The 27,082-nt window shown below is 39.7% G+C and overlaps 1 long non-coding RNA gene across 1 annotated transcript in view; it reads left to right on the top strand.

Annotated features, from left to right (window-relative positions):
- LOC119527237 overlaps positions 1-27,068 on the top strand; it is a 134,227-nt gene extending 107,159 nt beyond the window's left edge. The window contains exon 5 of the long non-coding RNA XR_005215349.1: positions 26,735-27,068. This is a non-coding gene — a long non-coding RNA (uncharacterized LOC119527237). The remainder of the gene's footprint in view (positions 1-26,734) is intronic.
- Positions 27,069-27,082: the final 14 nt, after the last annotated feature.

The following is a 27,082-nucleotide window of genomic DNA, read 5'->3' on the forward strand; positions in this document are numbered from 1 at the left end:
TTGGATATATTATGTCTCCCAGAAAAAGCCATGATCTTTTAATCCAATCTCTTGGGATACTGGAATTGGGTTGCTTCCATGGAGATGTGACCCACCCAACTGTGAGTGACACCTTTGGTTAGGGTGTGACCTCTGAATGTTTCCATGGAGGTATGGCCCCACCCATTCAGCCTGGGTCTTGATTAGTTCACTGAGCCCTATAAAAGCTCAGACAGGAGGAGCTCACTGCTAGCTGCAGCTGAGAGACACATTTTGAAGACTGCTGTTGGAAGCTGACACTGACATTCTGGAGAATGCCATTTTGAAACACAACCTGGGAGCAAGCAGATGCCAGCCACGTGCCTTCCCAGCTAACAGAGGTTTTCCAGTCGCCATTGTCCATCCTCCCGTGAAGCTACCTGATTATTGATGCCTTAACTTGGATACTTTATGGCCTTAAGACTGTAACTTTGTAACCAAAAACCCCCTTTATAAAAGCCAATCCATTTCTGGTGCTTTGCAAAACAGCAGCAGTAGCAAACTGGAACAACTTCTTAGATATAGAGTATGGATTTTGTGAAATCGTATACATATCATACTGAGTACATAATCTATAAAGAATAGCTACTGAATTCTTTTATACTATTATTATTAAGTTCCCTCCCCTTCTCTACTCCCTGATCCAGGTGCTCATCTCTCAAGTCATTGAGTATAACTGAATGAATACATTGAGGGTTAAAGAAGCTTTTGTAGTCTGGCTTGGGCAAATGGCTACCATTTCCAATGTTATTTTTGTTGGCAAATATGGTCTCAAGTTAGAAAAACACAAACTTGGGCAAATTTTGCATGGCAGCCTGATTGTAATTCCAAGCACGTCTCGTATCTCCTGAAAATAAACCTCACATTTGATCAGCCAGTAAAAGGGTTATGAGTTTGCATCTTTCCCCTCTCCTTACCACTCCCACCCCACCCATAAATGTCCTCTGTGCACCCTCTCTTGGGCTGCAGTGGAGTATTATTCCCTGTTCCATGGTTCGGAGTCTGCCTGTCTGTCCTCTCTGAGCAGGAGCCGCTGAACAGCTGTGAAAACAATGGAGCAGCTGAAGAGAGCTGTGATTAGTTGGGGAAGCTGGGGAAATCTGGGACCCACAAGGCCTGTTTCCCATGTCAGCACACAGCCTGTGGAATCAGGGTATCACATGGCCAGCCTCAGCCTTGGCAGGCCTGCTTCCAAGCTGGGCTCCCCCACTTGGGTTGCTCTTACTCTCTGGCAGCCTCTTCTGAAACAGGTTCTTTTTTTTCTCTCCTTCCCTCCAAGTTCTGGGGATTGTTGCATAAACACTGTTGCTAGGCAGCCCTAAAACCTCCTTTCAACCTGGATTCCAGGAAATTCGGATGAGGCAAATTCACCAGAATGTACTTACAGCTGGTGGTGTCCACCGAGCCAGCATTTTCTCTCTGGTCCCAGGTTTCCCTGCCAGAAAGTCTCAGCATGTGGCTCTCTTTTTTTTTTTTCACATTCATTTTTATTGAGATATATTCACATACCATACAGTCATCCAAAGTGTACAATCAATTGTTCACAGTATCATCATATAGTTGTGCATTCATCACCCTAATCAATTATTTGAGCATTTTCCTTGTACCAGAAAAAGTGAAAAAAAGAATAAAAAATTAAAAAAAAACACCCAAATCATCCCCCCACCTCCCACCTTATTTTTCATTTAGTCTTTTGTCGGCATTTTTCTACTCATCCATCCATACACTGGATAAAAGGAGTATGATCCACAAGGCTTTCACAATCACACTGTTACCCTTTGTAAGCTGCATTGCTATACAATCATCTTCAAGAGTCAAGGCTACTGGGTTGGAGTTTGATAGTTTCAGGTATTTATTTCTAGCTGTCTTGCTGCAATAAAACCTAAAAAGGGTTATCTATATAGTGAATAAGAGTGCCCACCAGAGTGACCTCTCGATGCCATTTGGAATCTGTCAGCCAGTGAAACTTTGTTTTGTTTCATTTCGCATCCCCCTTTTGGTCAAGATGTTCTCAATCCCATGGTGTCAGGCCCAGATTCATCCCCGGGAGTCATATTCCATGTTGCCAGGGAGATTTACACCCATGGGAGTCAGATCCCACATTGGGGGAGGGCAATGAGTTCATCCACCAAGTTGGCTTAGCTAGAAAGAGAGGGCCACATCTAAGCAACAAAGAGGGACGCAGGGGGAGACTCTTAGGCACAATTATACACAGGTTTAGCCTCTCCTTTGCAGTGACGAGCTTCATAAGGGCAAGTCCCATGATACGGGGCTTGGCACATCAAACTGTCTGTCCTCAATTTTTGTGAGAACATCAGCAACAATCCAGGTGAGGAAGCCCAACACTTCTGCATTTTCCCCTGGCTCCTCAGGCGGCCCCTGCATATATATTTTTATTCTCTGCCCAAATTACTTTGGGATGTGTCGCTATTTCACACTAACCTATGCAAACTTACCAGGTCTCACTTCCTATGAAAAGTTCCATGTAATTATGGTATTTGAACAAACTGTACGAGTTAAATTGTTTAGGAAATACAGCTCTTGCACCAATAACCATCTCTTCCCTTGGTCTCACTTGGAATTTGAGGTTTTAAAATGCAGTCAGTATTGTCCTTTACCCTTTGGCCCGATTTACCCTAGTCCTAACCACATCTGCTTCATTCATATCTCTAGTTGAAGTCTGGTCTCTTTTCAGCTTTTTTAACAGCTGCTATGTGTTCTAATACTGACATTCATATCTGCTGAGTTCTAGCTCTGAGTTTAAGGTGTCACACAGATACCCAATGTTCTAGAAACCAATCAGGTTATACACAAAGGGATCAGCATCTCAGAGTTTGGAGATAGCCATTAAAATATGGAATAGATTTGACTGCTGTAAGACTTACAGTCTAGGGACCATTACAATAATCGTTCCCCTGTTAGGCTGTGCTCTCAGATTCAATTCTGAGTTTACACATCATAGTTAGTCCATATTGGTGAGGCATTATAGTGTTTGCCTTTGTTTCTGGAGTAGTTCACTTAAAACCAGCATCTGTCTTTACATTTGAATTTTTGTAGATATTTAGGAGGGTTTAGAGACACCGCTACCCCACTTTCCCATCTTGCTATTAAGTGTTCCTTACCCTGGGGGCTACAAATACAAAATGTCTAGCTTAATCATAGCCCCTTTGCAATTCAGTCATAGATATTGGAGAATAAAGAACTGTGCTTAATGCTCTATTGAAGCACCCTAGGATCTCCTAAGGGAGCTCTCCATTTTCACCCCACTTTTTTCCTTTTGGCCATGGAGCTGACTGGTCACTATTGGAAACTTCCTCCTGCTCTGCTTCCAAGTGCCCATGCTTTCCTAGCTTTTCTTCTACCTCTGTGACCAGTCTTTCTTTCTTAGGCCCTATTTTTCCCTTCCTAGACGACAGCCACATCACCTCCATCTTTATAACCCAGAGACCAAGATGGAACCTGCCACACATTTCATACTCCAAGCATTTGTAGAGTGTAGAAATAACAATGGGCTTTTCCTTATTTGACTTTTTTTCCCTCTGAAATATAATTAAAAAAAAATCATGTTACCATCATGGTCTACATTTAAATATTTTTTCTTCTCGATTGTGTTACCACTACAGTTATTATTTGTTTCCTTTTGATCAGAATAATCTAAATATGTTGTAAATGTTGACAAATAATTATTAAACATGAAATTAGACTTTTCTTGAAAAGGCATCTCTCCATGAGATGAATGGGCTTTTGCTCATGTAGTTTACACATCTGTGAATACTGCTTATTCTTTGAGTGACAGAGGCCTCTATGATAATTCTATTCCAATTTTTGTTTGTAAAATATTTTATGAAAATTTCAAATATACTTCAGTTAGAGAGAGAAGCATATCAAACAATTAACATTTGCCTCTTTTTATGGTTGCCATAAATTGTACTCCCTTCTGCACATATTTACCATATGTAAGTCTATGCTCAGTAAACTTCCATCGAGTGAATTATGTAAGCAGCTGTCCTTATTTGACTTATCTAATGGTCAGACACAAAATATCACTCCCACTTTTATTGGACTGTTGGAATGGTGACTGTGCAGCCTGTGTGGCATCACTCCTTCCTGGGGCCCAGAGGGCAGATTTGCTGTTCAATCAGAGCATCATTTTCCGCTGAGCCTGATGCAGGCTCAAAATACTTGACCTGCCCTCTCAGCAGCCACTACCAACCAAGCAGAGTGGGTGAGTGGGTGTGAGAGCTGAAATAAATTTTATGGCCATACACACACACACACACACACACACACATATATTTAGAGAATAATATCTTTATTGTCTTTGACAATATGTTACATGCTAAGCATAAAGATCAAGGAGGATAGAAAATTTCACAGAAGAAAATGTAACCCCAAATTCCTCCACCCAGAAATTAGCATTGTAAGTTTTAGAAAGTATTGTTTTGCACACTTCTCTTTGCAAATGTAGAGATAAAGCTAAATACAAATACTTTTATAAAAATGGGATCAATTTTTTCTGAAATTGAGTGGAAGGAAAAACAGAAGCAACTGATAAACCTCAGATTGTTTCTTTACAATAAGAGATGTTGATTCGTAAAAGGTGCCTCAAAAGTGAAGAAAAAACGTGCTAGACAACATTCAGGGGATGAAGTGAAAATGTTTTTAAATTACTTGTTTCACATTGGGCAGTATCTGTTAATGCTGTTTTTGAAATATGAGAATATTGTATTAGGTCATCTGTGTTTCCCTGTCCCCTCCTCACACTTCACAATTTTTCTTAGTGAAATTATTTTACATAGTTGGAATTCATAATATTTATATTCTTTTCTGTAACCATAATTTTCTGAGTTGTTTAATCTTACTTCCATATGCACATCCATTTCATGTTACTGCCAGTCTTTTTACCATGGCTTTTATTTTGGAGCCTTATTGGTTGGCTGTATTTTGTCATGAAGTATCGTTTCCAGGAGTCTGGCTGATGGGTGTAGTGTTCTTTGAGTTTTTAAGTGCTTGATAATGTTCATATTTGAAGAGCAGATAACTGAATTTTCCTTACAATTTTGTGATCCAGACAACAAAATGATATTACTGTCTCTTTGCAGAGTGACTTAAGAAGGACCCATGGCTCAGTGTGTAGGTGTTCTCTGGAATTCTGCCTGATGTCTGGAGAGGATAAACCTTTGCTCAGAGCCAGCCCAGGCTGCACCAGGAGGCCCCTTCACCTGCCTCCCACCTCTCGGTCTCTCTCCTTTTCCTTCCTCGCCTTGGACCAGCCAGATACCTTTTTTTTGCCATGTGGATCATAGCACTGGCCTTGGTCCATCCTCTGTGAGATTTAATTTCTTTAGCACTTGCTCTGGAAAGACTTTGTTTCTCACAAAATTTCCTCTTTCCTACTCACAAGGAAAATACATTCTGTCCTTGGCGCCTCTGAAAATGGAAGTAAATGCTTTCTCTAAGCCTTTCTGCAGGTTTTGCTACTTATTCCATTCAAGTTTCCTTGTTGTCTCTTTCTTTTTAGCCAGTTTTTTCCTCAGCTCAGGAAATAGCTGCTTGCGCTGAGCAGTTCTTTGCGGTATTTGAAGATGTGGAGCTTTTCAGAGACCTGTTCCCTTCCAGCTCTGAAATAATCATTGATTCAGTCTTGTAACTCATCAGTGACCTCTAACTTCATTTCTACCTTGGTCTCTTGTCCACTCAACTAAACAGCAGAGGCAACCATTATAGTCCTTTTTTGTTAGTATGGTACAAATACAAAGTGTTTTCTCCTTTATCTCACTAATTTTGTATGATGCCTGTGATTCCACTGGGGAAGACAGACAGAGAAACAGTTGTATATTAAGAGTGGTGCTCTGAATTGATCAGAGGAAGGATGGTGGGAAAAGATGATCTAAATCAATTTAGGAGTCAAGGAAGACTTTACAAAGGATTAGGCATTGGAAGGAAGACTTGAAGATCAAGTCCGAGTTTGTCAAGCAGTCAAGCCCTTAGACAGAGTGCAATCAGAGAATGATAGAATGCACGAAAAAAAAAAGTGGCAGCAAGGAAAAGGAGGCTGGGTTGAGGGATCTAGAAATAGCCCAGCATGGCTTGGCGGGAGGAAAGTTGGCATCTGTGCTTGATGAGGTAGCAGAGCATTGTCTGCTATATAAAAGAGTTTCGATTTTATTGGTAAGGGAAGGAAAGAGAATAAATTTGAAAAGCAGGAATTTGATTATAATCAGATTTGCAAGTCATGGGGGTCACTCTGGCGGTGAGTGGGGGTTGTTACCAGAGGGTGAGCCTACAGGGACTGAGACAAAAGGCTACTGTAAGTGTGCAGGTGAGACACTTGACGTGGGCCTGACTGGCTAGGAAGGTGGTGAAAGTGAGAGTGGAGAGAGGGCTGCCCTGAGAGAGAGGTATTAGGCAATTTCTAAGAAAGACTGTAAGGCTTAGGAAAAGGATCAGTAGCTCTGGATTCACCTGACCTGTGCGCAATACTGGCTCTGTCCTTTGTTGGCTGCGGTTCATGGGAGAGTCGCTAAACAACCTTGGCCTCAATTTCCCCATCTGCAAATGGGGACAAAAAAGTTCAATGCAAGATTTTTGTGAATAACACATGCAAACTCCCTTGGAAAATGTATGGTGTCCGGTGGCTCCTCAAAATGACTTAGCCCCACCCCGTTCCCACCCTACTCCTGATATTAGGTTCTTTGACTGTAGGAAGAATTATGCTGGCAACTTTCTGAACACTGGGATAAAAATTCTGTATTTTGGGGTACCCTAGCACCACCCTTGTGTTACTAAAAAGTTCAGATAGTGAGCCAGGAATATAAAATAAATCAAACCTTGACTGATTAAATTTTGCATAAGACAGTTTATTAATCACAGGACAAATAGCTGCTTAGAAACAAGTAACCTCTTTGCAGATTCTCAGAGCTGGAATCCATGTGGAGGGTAGAGTGGGGAAGACTTATTGCTGCTGCTACTATCATTATTATTACCATTATTAGTGCTAATATGTGCAACTATCACTAATTGAGTACCCAATATGTACTAAGCTCTGTGTGCTTAATGTTTTAAATACATTATACCCCTTATATCATAAAATACTTATGAAGTAGAAATTTTTCATCTGTGTTATAGATAAGGGTGTGGAAGCTAAAGTACTACAAATAACTTGTCCAAGGTCACTTAACTAGAAAATTTAAACTCTGGGAAGGAAGTCCTATCAGTTAGCTTTTGTTGAATAACAAACCAACTTGAAACGCAATGGCTTAAGAAAACGACTGTTTATTACTGTTTATTATTACTTATGAGTCTAGAGTTCAGTTACCTAGACCAGGCTTGGCTGATATCAGCTGGGCTTGCTCCTGTGTCCCTCTGGTCAGGTGGGGAACTGCTGAGGTGGGCTGGCCTTCTCCAACAGCCTTTCTGGGCTGTCCACTGGAGCAGTGGGAGTGACTGGGCCTTATCAACTAATAGGCCAGTCTGGGCTTGTTCACATGGGAGTCAGGGAGTGTTCCAAGAACAAGAACAAAGGGAGCAACCACACTTGAGGCTCAGGCTCAGAATGTCACTTCTGCGACATTCTTTTGGCTAAAGCATCACAAGGTAAGTCCAGAGTTAAAGGCTAGGGAAGTAGATTCAACCTCTTAGTGGTAGATGTGGCAAAGAATTGTGGCCATTTTTGTTATCTACAATTCAAACCTAGGGGTTTTGGACTCCAGAGCCCATGGCCCTGTAGTGCAGGATTTTATTATTAGCCTTATTTTTATCACTGAAAAAAATTTAGGTTCAAAGATATCAAGCAGCTTGCTCCAAGTCCCTTCACCAGTAAGTAGCTGAATCATGGTGCTATGCCAGGCATGTCTGACTTTAAAGCCAGTGGATTTCCACTGGGCCTGTTGGTGAAACTCAAGATTCAGAGTCTGTGGGATGTAGAGCCATTTGATTTCAGGGTTGGAAGGAACCTCAGAGGTTAGTTCATTAGCTGGTAGGCTTTTGAGTTTCATAGGTCACTGTAATTTCAAAAGACATTTTGGCAACCAACACAGACTTGTCAGCCTTTTTTTATTTTTGCCAAGTAAAGACACTAAAAAAAATCATCTATCATCCTAATTTTGTAAAAATAGGGAATTTGAAAATCAAAAATGCATATAAAGGGCAATTCTTTAAATGGAATAATACAGCTTTGTAAAAATCTCACTACATTGTGAGTCACTATTTTTGCTTTTTTTTTGTGGACTAGTGATGGCTTGACATTGGTCTGAGAACCAGCATTTAGGAGCTACTAATCTAACCTACTTATTCATCTGTTGGGCTTGAATCCCCTCTGAAACATTCTTAATGTGGTGTTCCATCCATTACCTGCTACACACTTTGTGACAGAGAGCTCACTCTAACTTGTATCAATATACAAAAGAATACTCTTTATTAAAGCAAAATTATTCTCCCAGTGATATTTACTCATCAGATGAAGTTCATCATTTGGTGCCAACTAGAAAAGTCAAATATTGTATTTGAAAATTAAAAATCCTTCCCTAAGTTCTTTGGTCTCCACTTATATAACATTGGCTTTCAGTGCCATCTGCTCTCATCCTGCTCCCAGGCTCCATCCAGTTTGTCTACATTTGCCTTAATGTAGTTGTAGTACTCAGTTTAAGTCTCTGGGCTTGGCCTGATTAGCTTCAGTAGATCAGGCCATCTATTTCCTCTTTATACTTATGGTTCTTCCATCAGTGAGGTTTAAAATTAAATGAGCTTTTGTGGGAAATCTTGTCAAGTTGTTGACTCAAGGCTCAACTTTGAGCCTTGGTTTCTGAATGAATGCAATGGGAGCACCTTAGAGCTGTTTTAAAGGCTTAATGAACTTACTAAAATCCAGTATAACTTCCAGTAGCATTTAAAGAATACCTGCCATGGACTAGGCACTGTGAATGGTGCTAGGGATATAAAGAAGAAAAGACATAGTTTCTGCTCTTATGGAAATCAAAGTTCAGAAAGTAAAACAGACATGCCAAAATAATGATAAATGTTTTGGCGGTGTCTACACAGTGAGATGGGAGACTAGGAAAAGCAGCACCCATGCCTTCTGGGGTTTAAGGGAGACTTCATCGAGGACATGGCATCTGAACTGAGAATAGCAGTCACATTTGCCAGATGGGCTTGTCCTTTTACCTTTGGGGTGATATTACATTATAGAGGTTAAGAACACAAGCTTTGGAACCAGGCAATCGGGTTTCTAGTCATGCTGTCACTTCTCACAGGATATGCCCCCTGTGTCTCAGCTTCCTTCTGTTAAAAGAGGATGGTATTGCTCTACTCTCAAAGTTGTGAGAGTTAAGTGAGACAGTAGGTGTAAAGTTCTTGGCATAGTCCTGGCATGTAAAATGGCAGCTAGTTTTATTCTAAATGACCTAAAGTGACTCAAGAGTCTAGCACTCCTGGCCTGATGGACACACTCTAACTTCCTTTACCTTGCCTTCTGCCCACGGCAATGAAGAGTACACCCACATTGCATCCCTTACCTGTTAGAATCTTAAGAGAATGGCTTTAGGAAGGACACAAAGGTGGGCAAGGAGGCTGCAGCATTCAGAAGTGGAGCAGCGGGATGGTCTGAAGCCAGGAGGTTCACCCTTCTCTTCTTCATTTTAATTATTGGAAACCCAATATTTAAAAACATTTTTAATTTTAATTGGAAATCACTTCAAACCAGTCACAAGAATAAGAACAGTACAAAGGACGGATACAACCTGTGCCAGTTTGGATATATTATGTCCCCAGAAAAAGCCATGATCTTTTAATCCAATCTTGTGGGATATTGGGATTAGGTTGTTTCCATGGAGATATCACCCACCCAACTGTGAGCGACACCTTTGGTTAGGGTGTGACATCTGATTGAATGTTTCCATGGAGGTGTGGCCCTGCCCATTCAGCGTGGGCCTTGATTAGTTCACTGGAGCCTTATAAAGGGGCTCACAAACAGGAGAACCTCAGAGCTTCAGCTGAGAGACACATTTTGAAGATGACCGTTGGAAGCTGATACTGATGCTTTGGAGAATGCCATTTTGAAATGCAACCTGGGGGCAAGCAGATGCCAGCCACGTGCCCTCCCAGCTAACAGAGGTTTTCCGGATGCCATTGGCCATCCTCCAGTGAAGGTACCCAATTGTTGATGCCTTAACTTGGACACTTTATGACCTTAAGACTGCAACTTTGTAACCAAATAAACCCCCTTTATAAAAGCCAATCCATTTCTGGTATTTTGGATGAGGGCAGCATTAGCAAACTATTGTTAACATTTTGCCCCATTTTGTCCTATTGTTAAAATTTTGCCCCATTTACTTTATAATTTCCTCTCTTTCTTTCCCATACATGCACACACATACAAACATACAAACACACACACACACTTACATAGATTATATTTTTTTCTGAATCATTTGAGAGTAAGTTGCATATATTATGGCCTTTGCCCTAAATATGAAAGTGTCTAATTGCTAAGAACGATATTCCCTTACACAACCACAGTGTAGTCATCAACTTCAGTAAATAATTATAATATTTTGATATAACCTGCCATTCTTATTTCATTTTTGTTAGTACACCCAATAATAGCCTCTATAGCATTTTTATCTCGCTTGAAGGATCCAGTATAGGATCAGATTTTGCATTTAGTTGCCATGTCTCTTTAGTCTCTTTTAATCTGAAACATTTCTATAGGTTTTCTTTGTCTTTCATGATATTGACATTTTAAAAGAATGTAACTCCTCTTAAAAAGAGAATGGACCTAATTTGGGGTATGACTGATATTTCCTCATCATTAGGTTCAAGTTATGCCTTACAGGTCAGAATTCCTAAATGATATAGTATCCTTTTCAGGGCATCACATTTGTTGGTGCACAATGTCCCTCTGCTCCTTATTGGTGATGATAATTTTGATTAGCCAATGAAGGTGGTGTCCTCCACTGTATATTTATTTTCCACCTTTCTCTTGAGATCTCGCTCTATCATATCTATCTATCTACTATCTATCATTTATCTATATCTATCATTTATTATCAAAATGGACTCATGAATTCCTATTTCTAATGTTCTGTAATTCATTACTGCCTCTAATTAATTAGGTGCTCAAATTATCCCCAGATTTGGTCAGAGGGGGCCCTTTAAAGCTGGCTGCTGTGTCCTTGTAACATGATTCTGTCATTTTTTTGAGTACTTTCTTACTTTCTGGCACAACAAGGTTTTCTAGGCCCACATGATACTCACCTTGCTCCAGCCCAGAGACTAGCCATTTCTTTTTTGGAGAATGGCACTAGAGACCAAAATCTGGCAACTACGTATGCTCATTGTTACTGGGGTATCTTTTCTTCTAGGTCCTTTTAGCACGCAGAACTAGGAAATAAATACATGTTAATATACATATATATTAGAAATCAAAAATCCATACCAATAAACTCCAATTCTATTCTAGCCACACAGGATTCTTTCTTTATTTCCTCCATTCCATATTTTCATATTCCTTCTTCCATAGTGAAAACTCTAGCTCCCATCAACATCAAAACATTTATTTGCTCATTCTTATAATGCACCTAAAATAGTTTCAGCATTGTTTCACCCAAATGACTACACACACAAAAAAAACCCACCAAAAAAGTTCAGAATTTGTAATTTTCCTCTCTCTACTCTGCTTAACACTGAGAGTACATTGTTCAATGCTGCGTTCATATGTTACTTGGGTTGCTCTTTTAGTCTTTTTTTCTCCCTCCTGTGAGGTTAGGCTATTCATTTCAAATAACTTCAGTTATTCCTTGGTTTGCTATTAGATTTGGCTTTTTCTCCCCTTCCCATCCTTATTAGTTACATTTTCTGTTTTGAGTACATAGAACATTCACATGCTTCCTAAAATCAAACCTATATCAAAAGGAACACTCAAAGAATGTCATTTCCTCTTGTCCCTTCCTACCTATTTCCCTACCCCTGAAGGTAATCAACTTAATTGTTTTCTAGTTTATCTGTTTTTTTTTTTTCATAAAGATAAGCAGAAGAATGTATGTTTTCTTATTTCCCCTTTTATTGTACACAAAAGATAGCATACTATATATGTTATTTTGAATTTTGCTTTTGGCACTTACCAATATCTCTTGGAATTCACACCATATGAATTTATAGAGATCATCATTCTTTCTTTTACAGCTGCATAGTGTTTATGTGCTATAGTTTACTAAACCAGTCTTCTATGCGTGGGCATATAGGTAGTTTCCAATAATTTGCAAACAAAAATGATGCTACAATGAATAACGTTTTGTGTATATAGTTTCATATTATTGGAAGTGTATATTCAGGGTAAATTTCTAAAAGTGAGAAGGCTAGTTTGAAAGGTAAATGCATATATGATTTTGTTAGACAAAACTGCCAAATTATCCTCTGCAGGAATTATGCCATTTTGCATTCCCATTAGTATGAAAGTGACTAAGAAACCCAACATATTTTCTCACATGATGATAAATCAGAAGAGATCCAGGAGCCAAGCAGAATGAAGATCAACGTTTAAGTACTTCATAGAGTGGGAAAAAGGATATCCAACACAAATTCAATTCACAATATGCTTTTTCAGACATTTGAACACCATTAAGGGCAAACAGTCATTTAATTTTTCTCTGCAGGGCTAGCACATAAGATGCTTAGTACATAGTAGGTGGTCTGTAGATATTGACTGTTTAGACAATCGAAAGAATAAACTGGAGAAAACTTGACTGCTCATGGGAATAAACAAACCTGGCTGGGAGGTTATTTTGAAGGGACAAATCTCACCTTCTCTTCTTCCCTTCTTTCCTAGACAGACCCTCCCTTGTACAGCCATTCCTGGGGACTGAGCAGTTTGAAGTTTCCAAAGATGAAAACATGTAAGCAGTCCTTGCATTAGGAGATGAGGCTGCACAGAGGCCTATTGTCTGCAGGGACACAGGGAGCTCTGTGGTGAAATGGGAGTGTCCTCAATTGCAGCCTGGTCTTTTTAGCCTGAACATTGCCTTTTCTCTCTGGAATGTAATATTCTACCCGTGCCCTCAGAGTGGCATTGTGCAGTAGCAGGGTCAGCAGTGGATGGGGGGGGTGGGGACAGGCAGAGAAATGATCTCTGTACGGGCAACCCAATAAGTCAGAGGCAGCATCAGAGGGCACAGCCGGAACTGGGTCTCTGAATGGGCGCTTTGTGCAGGTCTTGGTAGCAGTGGCTGGAGAAGTGCCTTCCTCTTGCAGCTCACCTGGTGGCTGAACAAAGCTGCCTTTCAGACCTCAGGCCCCACAGCAAACATTGCACAGGTGCTAGACTTGCTTTCTTGCCCTGCAATGGCCCAGAGATTGTATACCTGCCTGGCATTTCGTGAGTCGCCACTAGGGCCCGTTCTCCCTCCAGGATTATGTGGGGTGATGGTGACAGTAGCAGAATCAACACTTGAGAAGATGGGGCATCTGTTCCTAGGCCAGAGAAGGCACTTGAACTACAAAAGCTTTTCTTAGAGTCACAGGCAACCAGGCACAACTAATCTAGGTTTTTGCGGACTCTTGGCATGGTGCATACTTGCAACCACTCTTTGCCTAGCATTTAGCATTTATAAAATCCCTTTTCTCATTTGATTTTCAGAATGGTCTTTAGAGGTTAATGGGAAAACTTTTACAGAGGAGGAAATGGAGTCATGTGAGCTGAGTGGATCCAACATGGTGGGGTCTTCTAACTCCCAATTCAGAGTTCTTTCTAAGACACTATTATCCACAGTATCATGGTGTTTTAATTTTTCTTGCCTGCTCAAGCAAATATCATGTGATGAGTTGGCTTAACCAATGGGGATTTTTTTGGCTCACAGTTTTGAGGGTAGGGGAAGTCCAAATCAAGGTACCATCAAGGTGAGGCTTTCTTCCTGAAGATTGGTATTCTGGGGCTGGCTGCGGTGATCCTTGGTCTTTTGCTTCTATGTCACATAGCAATGCACATGGCAACCTTGCCTGACCTCTCTCTTCTCTTCTGGGTTCTATTGATTTTCGGTTTCTTGCTTCTCAATGCTTTCTCTCTGTCTGAATTTCATTCTGCTTATGAAGGACTCCAGTAATAGGATTATGACCCATCCTGATTGAATTGGGCCATACTTTAACTGAAGCAGCCTCATCAAAAGGTCCTACTTACAATGGGTTCACACCCACATGTTTAAGAACATGTTTTTCTGGGTGCATACAGCTCCAAACCACTATACATTGGAATTAGTGTCAGGGGGGAGGGAGCTAATAACACACTGCAGTATTATTTTGGGTTTTGTTGTTCTTGCTACTCTAAGAGACTTGACAGAACAAGAGATATTTTTTCCTTCCTTAATCTAATAAAAGAGCCAGATTTCTCTGTTCAGAGTTTGGGCTCCTTGTTTAAGGAGTTTTCAATAGGTTTTGTATGTGCAGGGATAAAAACAGAAATTGTAAAGTATCTGGAGTAAAAATGCATGATTTTATTTGGGCTTATAAACACATGGAGAGAGGTTAGTGCTAGGGTTCAGGTAAGTAGAAGAGATCCACCCAGAAGTGAAAGGATGGATTTCCCTTTTCTGTGACTGGGATGGGGTTAGGATTTGTATGTTTACATGAGTGACAAGGATTTATGACGTACATGTATGAAGCACAAATATGGGATGATATCTGAGAGAGAAGTGTGTAGGCCTGTTGCCAAACACTAAAGCTTTTGAAGCAAGAGTTGGTTCCCTGAGTGAACTTGTGTTGAGTTGGGAGGACTGCTGTGAGGGGTATCCCTGAGCCCACCTGGAGCATCATCAACTGCTAGAGGATGGACGTCCAGTTTGGCCAATAGCATCATGTCCAGAATGGGCAACTATAAGGATGCTGAACACCATGGGATGATTCCTTATTTCTTGAGCACCACATAAACCCCTGAGGTGGTTCCTCAACTCTAGGAAAGGAAGGAAATCCCCCTAAAAAATTACTGAGATTGAATCTTCCCTGCCTCTAGCAAGTAGGGTCCCAGAGCCAAATTTAATCTGCTTAAAGAAAATTCAACAATTCACCCATTCATCCATTCAACAATATTTGTTGAGCTGTTACTATGAGTCAGGAAAATAGAGTATGATCTCAAAGAACATCAGTACATCTTTCTCTAGACATACTGACATTATGGATGACTTAATAGACTTTGGTTAAAATGGATTCATTTGATATTTGGCTTCTATAGTAATTTTTTCCCTTGCTCATGTTTCCTTTTCATTAATTATGTGCCACAGTGTGTGTGTAAGCCTCATGTTTCCTTCAAACTGTGGCTCCAGTACCTTCTTTTCAACAGATACTTTTTTCTTCCCCTAACCCATAAATCAAGGTGTAATTGGGTCTCAGCATGAGCATAGGCCATGTCTTCTTCTGGTCCAGGCATGTCTGAAAGTGTCTGGAAAACTGCAGGTTCAGGCTTGATGGCAGTCTCTTTTCAGGAGTGTTGAGAATCCTCCTGTGAAAGAAATCATGATGTTTTCACTTGTGGGATCCAGGCACATTTGGGCATGTCTGGAGAATCAGTAGAGTGGCTCCAGGTTTTAGGGAGGGATAGCAGACACCCAAGGGGGGGGGAGAGAAAATCCTCTAGCGAGAATAAATGTCACCTGAAGATCATGATACAGCAACAAGATTACCTTCAGAGGTCAGGAAGAGACAACTCTGAATATATATAGCACGGTGTCTGTCATCTGGATTTGTCTCCTAACCTGCTGTAGGCTTGTTGAAGGGTGGTCTTAAGGAGCACAGGGGACAATACAGAAAAATAGAATTGACTGTTATGTCCAAATCCCTGAAAACTTTGGAGTACAATATACATATTTTGGTGTCCCCATTCTGGGAGATTTATGCAAGAGGGTTAGCAGTATTCTCTTCAATTTGGCTCTAAAATTGCCTTGAATCTCCTGGGGCATTGAAGGGAGGCTTGGCAGAGCAGAGGAAATCGGCTATGGAATCTTCATCTAGGGCTTGGTTGAGTGACATACAGCAGCAGCAAACTCTGGGGTGCCTAGGGTCCAGGTGAGTGGACTTGTCAGGAGTGAGATTTTCTCTGTGGAATTCCATAAATTACCTGGAGGAGAAGTTTTGAAGATGGCCAAAGGTCCTGTGTTGTCCAGTTGGGAAAAAAATGTCACAAAGTTTGGTTATTAAGGTTAATGAGATATAGAAGCAGAGAGTGTGGGTGGAGGAGTGATGGAGGCTGAGTTGGCCAATAGGGGAGGATCATGGACAACCTCATAGACAGCCAAGGCAGCTTGAATATATTTTGAAGACTGAGATCAGATTTGTGTCTTAGGAAGATAATTCTGGAGGCTGGTAGGTAATAGAATGGTAAAATTGAAGGAGGGGAAACTGTTAACTGTACCTAATTCTAAATATTTCTAGGGCTGTTCCTGACCACAGGATATGCCAAGTTCAGAAGTGGCAGCATTTTCTCCCTCAGGACCTCTACTAGGATAGGCTGACTTTCTGGGGAATGAGATAAAAATGTAGTCTTTTTCTTGATTTCTCTGTCTTACAGTTATCAAAGAGTTCTTTAACTTAGAGATAATTATTGAAGAAATCTTTGTTCTATGAGTCCTCTGAACAATCGATGCTTTTGTCTCAAGAATTAATTCCTACCTACATTATAGGTTTCTAGGATAAATGACTATTCCAAGCTGAATGTAAATAAAGAAACAATGAATAAAATATGATCCTACCAGTTGGATTCTCAGTCTTCCTGTGTTTTCTCAATTTTGCCTTAAAGTATTAAGGATACTCCCTTTATTAAAACTTCTCTTTGCTCTTCAGTGCCCCTAGTAATGTCTATCAACTTTCAGCTCTCTCTTGACTCAACACACACACACATACCTCACACATCACTCCTGGCTCACCATAGCAAGAAGTCAGACTCTGTGAAGAGGCATGCATTTCAGAAAATTCCACCCAGGATTTTTTATATTTCTAGAAGGACTGAGAATCACTAGCTTTACAGGATGGAGGCCTATGACCCTTATCTCCATTTTCACCAATATTCAGGACCCAGCTACAGTGGCCTTTAAAATGAAGCAAAATATTTGTATGATCACCTTTTCTGTACTAGACATAAGAAGTCTATATGTGTAGCAGTAGAAGAAAATTCACACAGAAATGCAAGCATGGGAAACAACCAAAAAAAAAAAAAAAAAAAAAAAACAAAAACAGAAGAAATACTAAATACTATATGTGAATTTATGAATTTTCCTTCATTTAAAATGCCATTGGAATCATCAGAAGACGATTCCCTGTGGGACATGGTGAATGATGCAAAGGGCTATGACAGGTGGGCTGGAGAAGCATTTGGACAGGGCACGATGGGGGTTACCATGGTGAGTAAAGTGAAATAATGGGGCACTTGCTGATAACTGATGAGTTTCTTATAGTTCTTAGCTATTAACTTATTTTTATGAGTGCTAACTATTTTAAGATGTCAAATTGAAATTGGACCATTATATTATTACCTTTTAAATAAATAACTGAGCTCCTTTAAAGTTAGGATATCTAAATTTTAAGAATATCACTGATCTGGAAAAGAGCAGAGCTAGAACATTTCCATTAAGGAAATATATTTATTCTTTTTTAGTATGTCTTGTTCTTGAAAGCATTTAAGGTGGGCTTAAAGTTAACTTAACCATTCAAGGAAACTATAAAATATGAATTTTTATTTACCGTATTAGAGCTTGCCATAGGGCCAAGACTGTTGTCCCTTTAAAAGTTACTTTAAGCATTAAAAAAATCAATAAATAAAAGGAAGAAATTTGGAAATCCAGTCAGCTGATTTGCAATCGTGTGATTTTCACAAATCTTTTATCCAACCAGGTTTATATACCTTCCACAGAACTTCAAATCCTCTTCTTCCCAAACACCTTATTATTTCCTCAGAAATGGCTTAACATTTCTTGGTCAAGCCATAGTCAGTCCTAGGAAAGAACCTTTGCAGTCCCATTTTTACTTGTGCAAAAAATGATTAAAATGGGACAATGCCATTTTTTTTTTTACCCTGAATGGTGACTGCCAGCTATTAAAATGCTAATTTCCAAAAAAAAAAAAAAAAAAATACAAAAATCCAAACATGGAATCTGAAGACAGTGAGGAAAGAAGAGGAATGAAGTCTACCGAGTGATTAATCATTTGATTAACCAGGTAAGTCTCTGGCACATTACTAATTAGCTCGCTTACAAAGCCCTGGACTGAACAGCCCTGGTTTGATTAAAGAGGTGCTGAGCCTTTGAAACCCTGATGCTTGAGCTTCTTTTGTAAAACAAAATGCGACTTTCTCGCTAGCCTCATCTCATCAACCCAGCTGTGTTTTCTCAGGTCTCTGACACTCAAGTCTAGGCACATAAATCAAGGAGCAGGAAACAGTCCTCATGGATGTACCGAGGATAAAATCTATACATTAGGACATATTTTTCTGTTTTAAATGGGTTGACTAAGTTCTGTGGTTGCAGTAACAACTTGCTTGCCTTAAAGCTGCTGCTTCTGATGACCGGTTGCATTAATTGGAGGCATCTCTGGAAGACTCTGCCTTAGTAGGAGGGCTTAAATCTGCTCAGTCTCCAGTCTATTCCCCTGGTAAAATTTATGAGCTTTGAAAAAAGGATAGTTGACATTAATAATAAAGATCTTTTCAACTTTTCCATGGCATCTGCCTTTAAAATGTAATAAAACTTATTTCTTCTTGGCTAAGTACATCTATTCTTAGTCATTTTAATCCTAACCCCCCCACCCCGACTATAATATCCATCTTCTCTGTGGTGCTAAATTAAGGGGATCCTGACTACTTAGAAAATTAAGGAGGTGTAGCAGTCTCTTCCTGCTCCATGATTCTATCTTGGATCTGCATGCAGGATCTTTGCTTCTTTACTTTAAATTGGCTTAAAAAAAACAATACATTCTCAGGTTATGCACTGGTCCAGTAACTCAGCATCCCCGTGGTAGTTTCTCTACGGTGTGTTACAGAAAAAAAGAGACTAACTGAAACGTTGGCTGGATTCGCTCAAGTACAGTGCTAAGGTAAAGCCAAATTCTCATCCTGTGATATTCCAAGTTGATCACAGTCTGGTTATTATCTCGATTCTGGGCACTGACAAAAGAGAGGGTGTCTAGTGAAGGCAAGAGAGGAGAGGGTCACGTGGAGGAGTCTCGTTATGTGGGGAGTAGCTAGGGAACTGGAGAAGGGGACTAGAGTGGATTTGAGGGTGGAAGGACATGGCACCTCTCTTAAAATATCTGAAAGGTATCATGTTGCAAGGGATTAAATGTATTCTTGTTTGCTGCCTTGTCCCCAACACCAAGTACAGTGCCTGGTAAAGATCAACTACAAACAATGGTGGCCACCATTTCTGAGCACACACTGTGTGCCAGCCATTGTAATAAGTGTTTTGTTTACTTATCTTAGTTAGAAACCGTTTTCCCCAATTTATAGCAGAAGTAACTTGGGTTCAGAGAGATTAAGAAACTTATCCAAAGTCACATAAACTAGCATTCCAGTGGGTCTGTTTCTGGAGTTCGGGAGCTCCCTTCCTTGGGGCACTTCTGCCTTTCACGATGCCTCATCATGCGCCAATGAGGATGATAGTCATTGAAGGGTCCAGGGTGGGGCTTTGGTGCCCAAATCCCATTACTTTTATTTTTCCCCTTATTGGCAAGGAATTGAGGTTTGGGGAGTTTGCCCAAGGTTACACATTTGATATGTTCCAGAGTCAAAATTAAAACACAAGCTGTCTTTTCTACCAAACCCAACATCTTGATCACTATGTTCTACTGCCTCCCTGGTACAAGCAAACTCAATATGTGCTAGTTTCTAGTTTGACCTGGATGGAATATTGCTATTTCAAGTCTCCTTTTCTATAACACTTACCTTCTTCTGCTTCACTTCTAAAATCTTGAACTTCCTTGACCTCTGTACCTGAATTCCTGGCTTTGTCCTCCTCTGGTGCCCAGTTCCTCTCTGCATCCTCCTGCTATAGCAGAACTTCTTCCCTGATGGTGCTGAGTAGTTATAATGTAAGTTTGCCAAGTGTTTTCTGTCATGTCAGGGTATCAGACACGGTGCTAAGTGCTTATTCACAACATTTAAATCTTCCTTAAAACAATCCTATGAATAGAATTATTACTTACATTTCAAAGATTAGCAGAGTATCAAAGAGGTTAAATAAGTTTGCCTAAGGTCACACAGCTAGTTAATAAATGGCTAACTCAGGATAATAATAATAATAACAACAACAATAATAATATATATGTTCTTTCTATAACTTACATGATAGGAATTCCTTTCACATTTCCAAACTTCAGTTGGCAAATTTTTTCCTTCTTTCCCTGAAAAGAGCATAAAAAGCCCCTAGTTCACCAGGACAATACCAGATGAGTATCATTGTTTTCATCAGCATAAATTTAAGTTGAAAACTATAGAAAAACATAAATAAAAATATAAATAACTTGATTCACAGAGATAGGAATTAGGAAACTGAGGCTGACAGAAGTGAAGTGAGTTGCTTGTGATCATTTAGCTGGTAGGTGAGAGGGCTCTGCCTTGATTACTAGGCTGTAGAGGTCAGATGGCATGTATTTTTACAGAGGAGCAGAAGCATAATTCAAATGTTGTAGGAACAGGAACAGACAAAGAAGGAAAAATGTTTATGAAATCTATAAAAGTTAGTGAGAGGATATAAAAATGAATGTCGTGGGAGTCATAGTAAAGCATAACTAAATATTTTGGGTGGTAGCAAGCTGTCTGCATAGCTCTATATTGGATGGAAAATGCAGTCTTTAGTCCAGAGAAGATTTAGTTAGGTGGCTCCACCTGGTTCAGGAAATGTAAAAGAAGTGTGCATCCATAGACCTAGAAGAAGAGTGTACCTGGACTTGTGTATGTGTGTCAGATGGGGGGCTCAGGCAGGGGCAGGTAAGTTTGCTTTCTGAGGTAGAGTAATACAGACCCAAGCTTCTGCTTCTCATGTTTGATGTTAGGGAAACCTGGCCAGGTAGACTGGGGTGGCCCTAACCACGTTGTCCTAGAAAGAAAGGACTCCAAAGATTCATCTGGAGGAAAGATAAGCCCCAATCATCCTCTGATTTATACCTCCAGTTGAATCTCTTTCCTAAAGCCCAGACTTATATATCCAACTTCTCATCTGGTATTACCATTGAAGAGCACCCCCCTATAATAGCTGTTTCCTCTGCTCAGTACTCTCCCATCTTGTTCAGATTAAAAGCCTAAGTCTTTACATTGCCTGTAAAGTGTTTAGTGATTTGGTCCTTACTTACCTCTCTCTTGTTCCTTATTTCTATGCTTTTCCACTCCATTCTCTTGGCTTTATCTACTCTGGCTTCCCTGATGTTTCTCAGTCATGCCAAGCAGGCTCTGACATCAGGACTTAGCATTTGCTGTTCACTCTTGACTCAAACTCTCTTCCCCCAGATATTCATTAACATTACTTGTCCTCTTGTTTCATTTAGATCTTAGATACCACCTCCCCAGCAAGGCCTTTCCTATGGCACCTACCTAAAATAGCCAGGATTATCCCTCACTCTTCTTGATACTTTATCTCTGTAGCTGGCCTTGTTTTCCTTCATTCACCTAACACCACCTGACATATTCATCGGCCTGCTGTCTTTCTTCCCCTATTGGGAATATACACTCAGTCAAAGTAGAGACTTTGGTTCATCACTGTGTCCCTTGTACCTGGAACACTCATGGGCACCTAATAGGCATGTGTAAATAAGTGAGTAAAGCATGTCATTTGGGCCTGTGATCTTGGTCAGCCTAAGAGTCTAAATGATTGTGATAGTTCTTGCTCTGGGGTTGGGGGCCCTTGGTGGTGGACAAGAGTGTGTCAGATCTCACAGGGCCAACCCTCAATGTTGGCATCAAATGGCATGAGAGACAATGTCAGCAGAGGGCTGACTTTAGACCTCCCCAGTTTTCTCTTGGCCACCAAGGTTCTGGAAGCAGGGCTGAGTAAGCCCCAGGGTCTTCAACATTTCTAGGTGGTACTTTTTTAAAAATTTTAATTTGATGTGTGTTTTGAAGAAGTACTTGCATACAATTTAAAATGCAAAAGAATTAAAAGGCATATAGTGAGAGATTTCCTCAACCCTGCTCTTAGTCACGCAGAACTCCTCCTCAGATGCAATCAATGTTACCAGTTTCCTGTGTAGCCTCCTGGAGATATTCTGTGCAGGTATAAGAAATGCAGAGAGACATATATATTTTCTCTCTTTTTTTGAATAAACTATAGAATGTTTTGCCTACTCTTCTGCATCTTGCTTATATATTTATTTTTATAAGCTGTAACATGCTGTAGAGAACAGAAGTCTCGTGTACAGTGTGATACATTTTTATTTAAATATATACCCATGTAGCCACTACCCAGATCAAGATGTGTATTTTCAGCACTTCAAAATCTCCCTCATGCATCTTCCCAGTTTCTCCAGAAGGTAATTGCCATTCTTACCATTATCACCATGGATTAGTTTCTTCTGGTCTTGAATATTATATAAATGGATTCATATAATATGAACTGTTCACTCAACATCATGTACTGTTTAATAAAAAAGATTCTCATGATTGTATCACATAAAGATAAAGAACATAAAGAACTTCCTCATCCTCTTTTATGATTACAGTACATGGTAGTACATTATAAGAATGCAATAAGCTTTATCACTATTATAGATGGGAGTTGCAATAAAAAAGCATGAGCACATGTACAGGTATACCTGTTGATTAAATACCCAGAAATGAATTTACTAGGTCAAAGGGTATGTGCCTGCCCAAGTAATTTTTGAAGGGTATTTCCAATTTGCTGTTCTGTAGCACCTCCTGCTTCTTTCCCATACCCTCGTCTTCAGACTTCTTTTTTCAAACGTTAGATTGTTAAGAAAGAAATTGTCTCTCCCTATATTTTAGCAGGTATTTTTCTCATTATAAGTGAAATTGAACATCATTTCTTATTTTAAATATCCATTTGTATTTTTTTCTGTAAACAAATATAACTTGACCATTTTTAATCGATTTCTTTTCTCTTATTGAACCCTGAGCATCCTTTATGTGTTAGGAAAATTAGCAGTTTGATGTGATATAAGTTAAAAATATATTTTTCCAAATATGTAATTTGTCTTCTGGTTCTGCATTTTTATCCACAAATAAGTGTTTTATTTTTATATGGTCAAACATCAGTTTGTTTAAAGTTTCAGGGTTTTGTGTCAAAATGCTGTCCATACTCCTAGATTACTACCAAAAAATAAAAAATAAAACCACACACACAAACATGTCTCTGTATTGTCGTCTAGTTCTTCTACAGTTTCCTTTAAATTATTTAAAATTTGATACTTCTAAAATTCAGTTTGGTATACCATATGAAGTAGGGACCCAACTTTTTTCCCCCAAAAGGCTACTTAGTTATCCTACTTCTGTTTATTCACTAATCCATTTCCCCTCAACTGATTTGAAATGTCACATATCAGATACTAAATTCCTCTCTGTATTTGGGCTTATTTCATAATTTGCCATGCTTTATTTTTATGTGTGCCAGTTTAAATTATTGTGGCTTTACACTGTATTTTACTATCTGGAAGACTTACAAGGGGAGTTATATCAAAGTGGAGCTACTGGTTTTACTTCTAATAATGGCAGTAGGCCACAGAGCAATTAATTATAATAATAAAAGAGATGTGAACTATATTTCATTTCAAATTTGGGGAGCAGAACCCAGGGGATAGAGAAGCATAAAAATGTAGCATTGAGAGGGATCTTGGACTAAGAATCAATAGTACATCCCCATCATCATTCTGGGCATGTCCCATCCACACACACTTGATAGATTGTCAGCCTGGAGCAGACAGGCAGTTTGTCCAAGGGAGTGGTGGACAGTAGCAAGAAAGTGGCTGGGTAGGGCTTGATCATGGACAGTCTTTTAAAAGTGATGATGTGAATAACATTTTATAACTCATATTTCTTAATGATTGAAAACTTTATTTCATCATAATTGATTGAAAAAGTTATTTATTGGGAAAATATTATTGAGCATTCATTATATTTTAGGTACCATGGAAGGTAGTTAGGACTACACAGTGAACAAAACAGGGATAGTCCCTGCCCTCATGGAGCTTGTGAGGTCCAACCTAATAATTAAGTGATACCTAATAAGGAGCCCTAGAACTTCTCAGAAGAGAAGCAAACGAGAGTAGAAAGGGCTTCAGCAGCCGTCAAGTGTGAATTCAAATTCAGACTGCAACTTAAAAGCACAACTCGAGGCATACTTCTGAAATTAATTTTGCTCAATTGTTTAAAATAAATAATATTATCTCCCTCATAATATTTTGAGGGCTAAATGAAATATTGTGTGTAAAGGACCTTGGGTACCACCTGGCACATAGGTGCTTGCCAGGTGGTGGGTTCTTTCTGTCCCTTTTGGGTGCCATTCCACTTGGTCAAAGGAAAAGGCAACCTAGCTCAGGAGAGTGTGGTCTGGTGCCTTCTAAATATGTAAACCATATATTCTACAGAGACCTTGCCTGGCTTTGGCAATTCCCCCAAGGATCTTCACATATTGCACATGTTCTTTGCAGACTAATTGACACAGACTAAACATTCACCCTCTGCTTCCAAGCACCTTTCCTTGGGTTTCTCATGTTTACTCTCTTCTCTTCCTCTCAGTTGAAACCTTGACTTTGTAAGAAATTTCCCACTTAAAATGCTCCTCTTTTTAACTAAGAATAGTAGATGATTTTGGCAACTGCACATTATTATGATATTTATACTACATATAATCTTCCTAACATCTGCTTCTTTGTCAGTTTCCCAAACCCTAACTGGCTAATAATATGACATGCTAATACAAAATTGACTGTTTGATGCACAGCTCCACTTTGAGACCAGAATATCTGTATTAGTGTTAGTATGTACATGGTCTGAACTATGTAACTGAGGCAAGAAATTCATACCATTCTCTAACACTCAGCCTGTGTGAAATTCTCTCCCTTTTTGTTTGCATGGTACCTAGTGTTTACCCCTGAAGAGGTAATGTTGGGTAGTGATTAGATACTGTAGAATCTGTAACCTGGCAGCCTGATACAGAGCCATATTCCTACTGCTAAAACGTTTTGGACCTGTGCCAGATTGCTTACCTGCTCTGTGGCTTAGTTTCCTCATCTGTAAAATAGATTTAATAATAGCTCTTAATTCTTAGGTTTGATATGAGGATGAACAAATTAATGCATAAGAAGCACTTAGAATAGTATGAAACATGTATATTTCATATGCGCTTGGTATTATTCCAAGTGCTTCTTATGCATTAATTCATTTAATTTTTGCAAAAACCATACGAAGCAAGTGCTATTATTAAAATTGCTCAAACAGGCTCACTGTGTTTTTCTGTATCAAAAAAATCATCACACTGAATTGTAAATGTATGTTTACTTGTCTGTATACCCTACAAAACTATGAGCTTTTAATGGCAAGAATACTGTCTTGTTCACTGTTGCATCCCTATAACTTAGCAAAGGGCCTGCATATAGTAGGTGCTCAGGATTTGTTTCAGAATGAATCAATGGATATATCACTCTTTGTTTCATTGATTCAGTAGTTACATGGAGATTGAGGTAGGATGGTGTGAAGCAGTAGAAAAATGTTAACTGTAAAGGCCATGCAGGTTGTGCACTCAACAACCTCATGGGGCACCATTCACAGAGAATCTTTGAAACAGTGGCTCCAAAAAAGACATTCTTAGCAACCATGAAGAGATAACTTTTTCACATGAATAATTGTTTATTTTTAAGTGTTGATTTTAATGATTGAAACCATTGGAATACTTAAAAGCTAGCATATTTTGAAAAATATGTATAGTTTGGGTAGGACAGAGATGTGTGCTTTTTTTTTAACATCTGAAATTTGAAATAGGACTTAAGGGAAATGTTGGAATGGTGGGCTGTGTCTAAGTGGTCTAACCAAACTGTAATGGACCTTTTCACTTCCACATTGAGTGGTGATGTAAGAATTGTCCTTGTGAACTCGGAAGGATGAAGGTTAGAATTCGGGAAGCTGGATGTGTAATTTAAGGCAGTGTGATTTTGGGAAAGTCATTTAACCTCTTTGTGCCTCAATTTTGTCCTTAGGGGGATGTTGTGAAGTTAAAGTGAAATAATGAATGTTAAAATGCTTAGGGAACTGCAGAAGCTATTTGAATGCAGGGTTTTATCCTTTCTCTGTGTGTCTCTGTGGGATGCCTTGCTTCCTCTTCCATGTTTCTGCTCTTGCCTACAGGGGAAGTAATATCTCAGGCCATCTCTCCCCTCTTCTAAGGTCCCTCTGTGTCCACATAGGAAGGCAATTTTCTGATCTGAGACATCAACAATTGCAGTGTGCAAGATGCTGTTCCCTAAAGGGAAAGGGCTCAGTCTCTGCTTGCTGACTTGCATTTTCTGCTCTTGTGTAATCACACCCTGGCAGAACCTGGTCCCAAAGGGCAGACTGGCTGTATTCTCTTTTGGTGTCTTGGTGGGTATGCCAGGATGATTCTGTTTTGCAGGTTTGGCATCGTGGATTCAGTGGGAAGAAGCAGGAAGCCCTTTTTATACCTATCAGCCTCAGCCATGTGCTTCACTCCTGCTTATTAGAAATCCTAAATTGGGCACTCACCAGATTTCTTTTCTATGATTTTTCCAGGTACCTCGACTGGGAATCCTGGAGGTGAGGAGGGGTGTGTGCTAAGATTTAAGAAACAGCACCCCACCATCAAACCACCAAATGTCATCATCTTTGAACTGTTATGAGAGGCGGAGTGCTACAGAAGTTAAAGACTCAGGTTCTAGAATAAGAAAGACTTGCATTCAATTCTGGCTTAAATACTCTGTGCTTTGGTAATGTGCCTTAATCCTTCTAGCCTGAGTTTCTTCCTTGTAAAAAGGGAAACATGTTTGTACCTACCACATAGGGTTACTGTGCAGATTACGAGTGATAAATTATGCAAAGCACTTACTACAATATGTACTGATGAGAAGTGGGCAATACATG

The sequence above is a fragment of the Choloepus didactylus genome, chromosome 2 (genome assembly GCF_015220235.1).
Source record: "Choloepus didactylus isolate mChoDid1 chromosome 2, mChoDid1.pri, whole genome shotgun sequence".
NCBI lineage: Eukaryota > Metazoa > Chordata > Mammalia > Pilosa > Megalonychidae > Choloepus > Choloepus didactylus.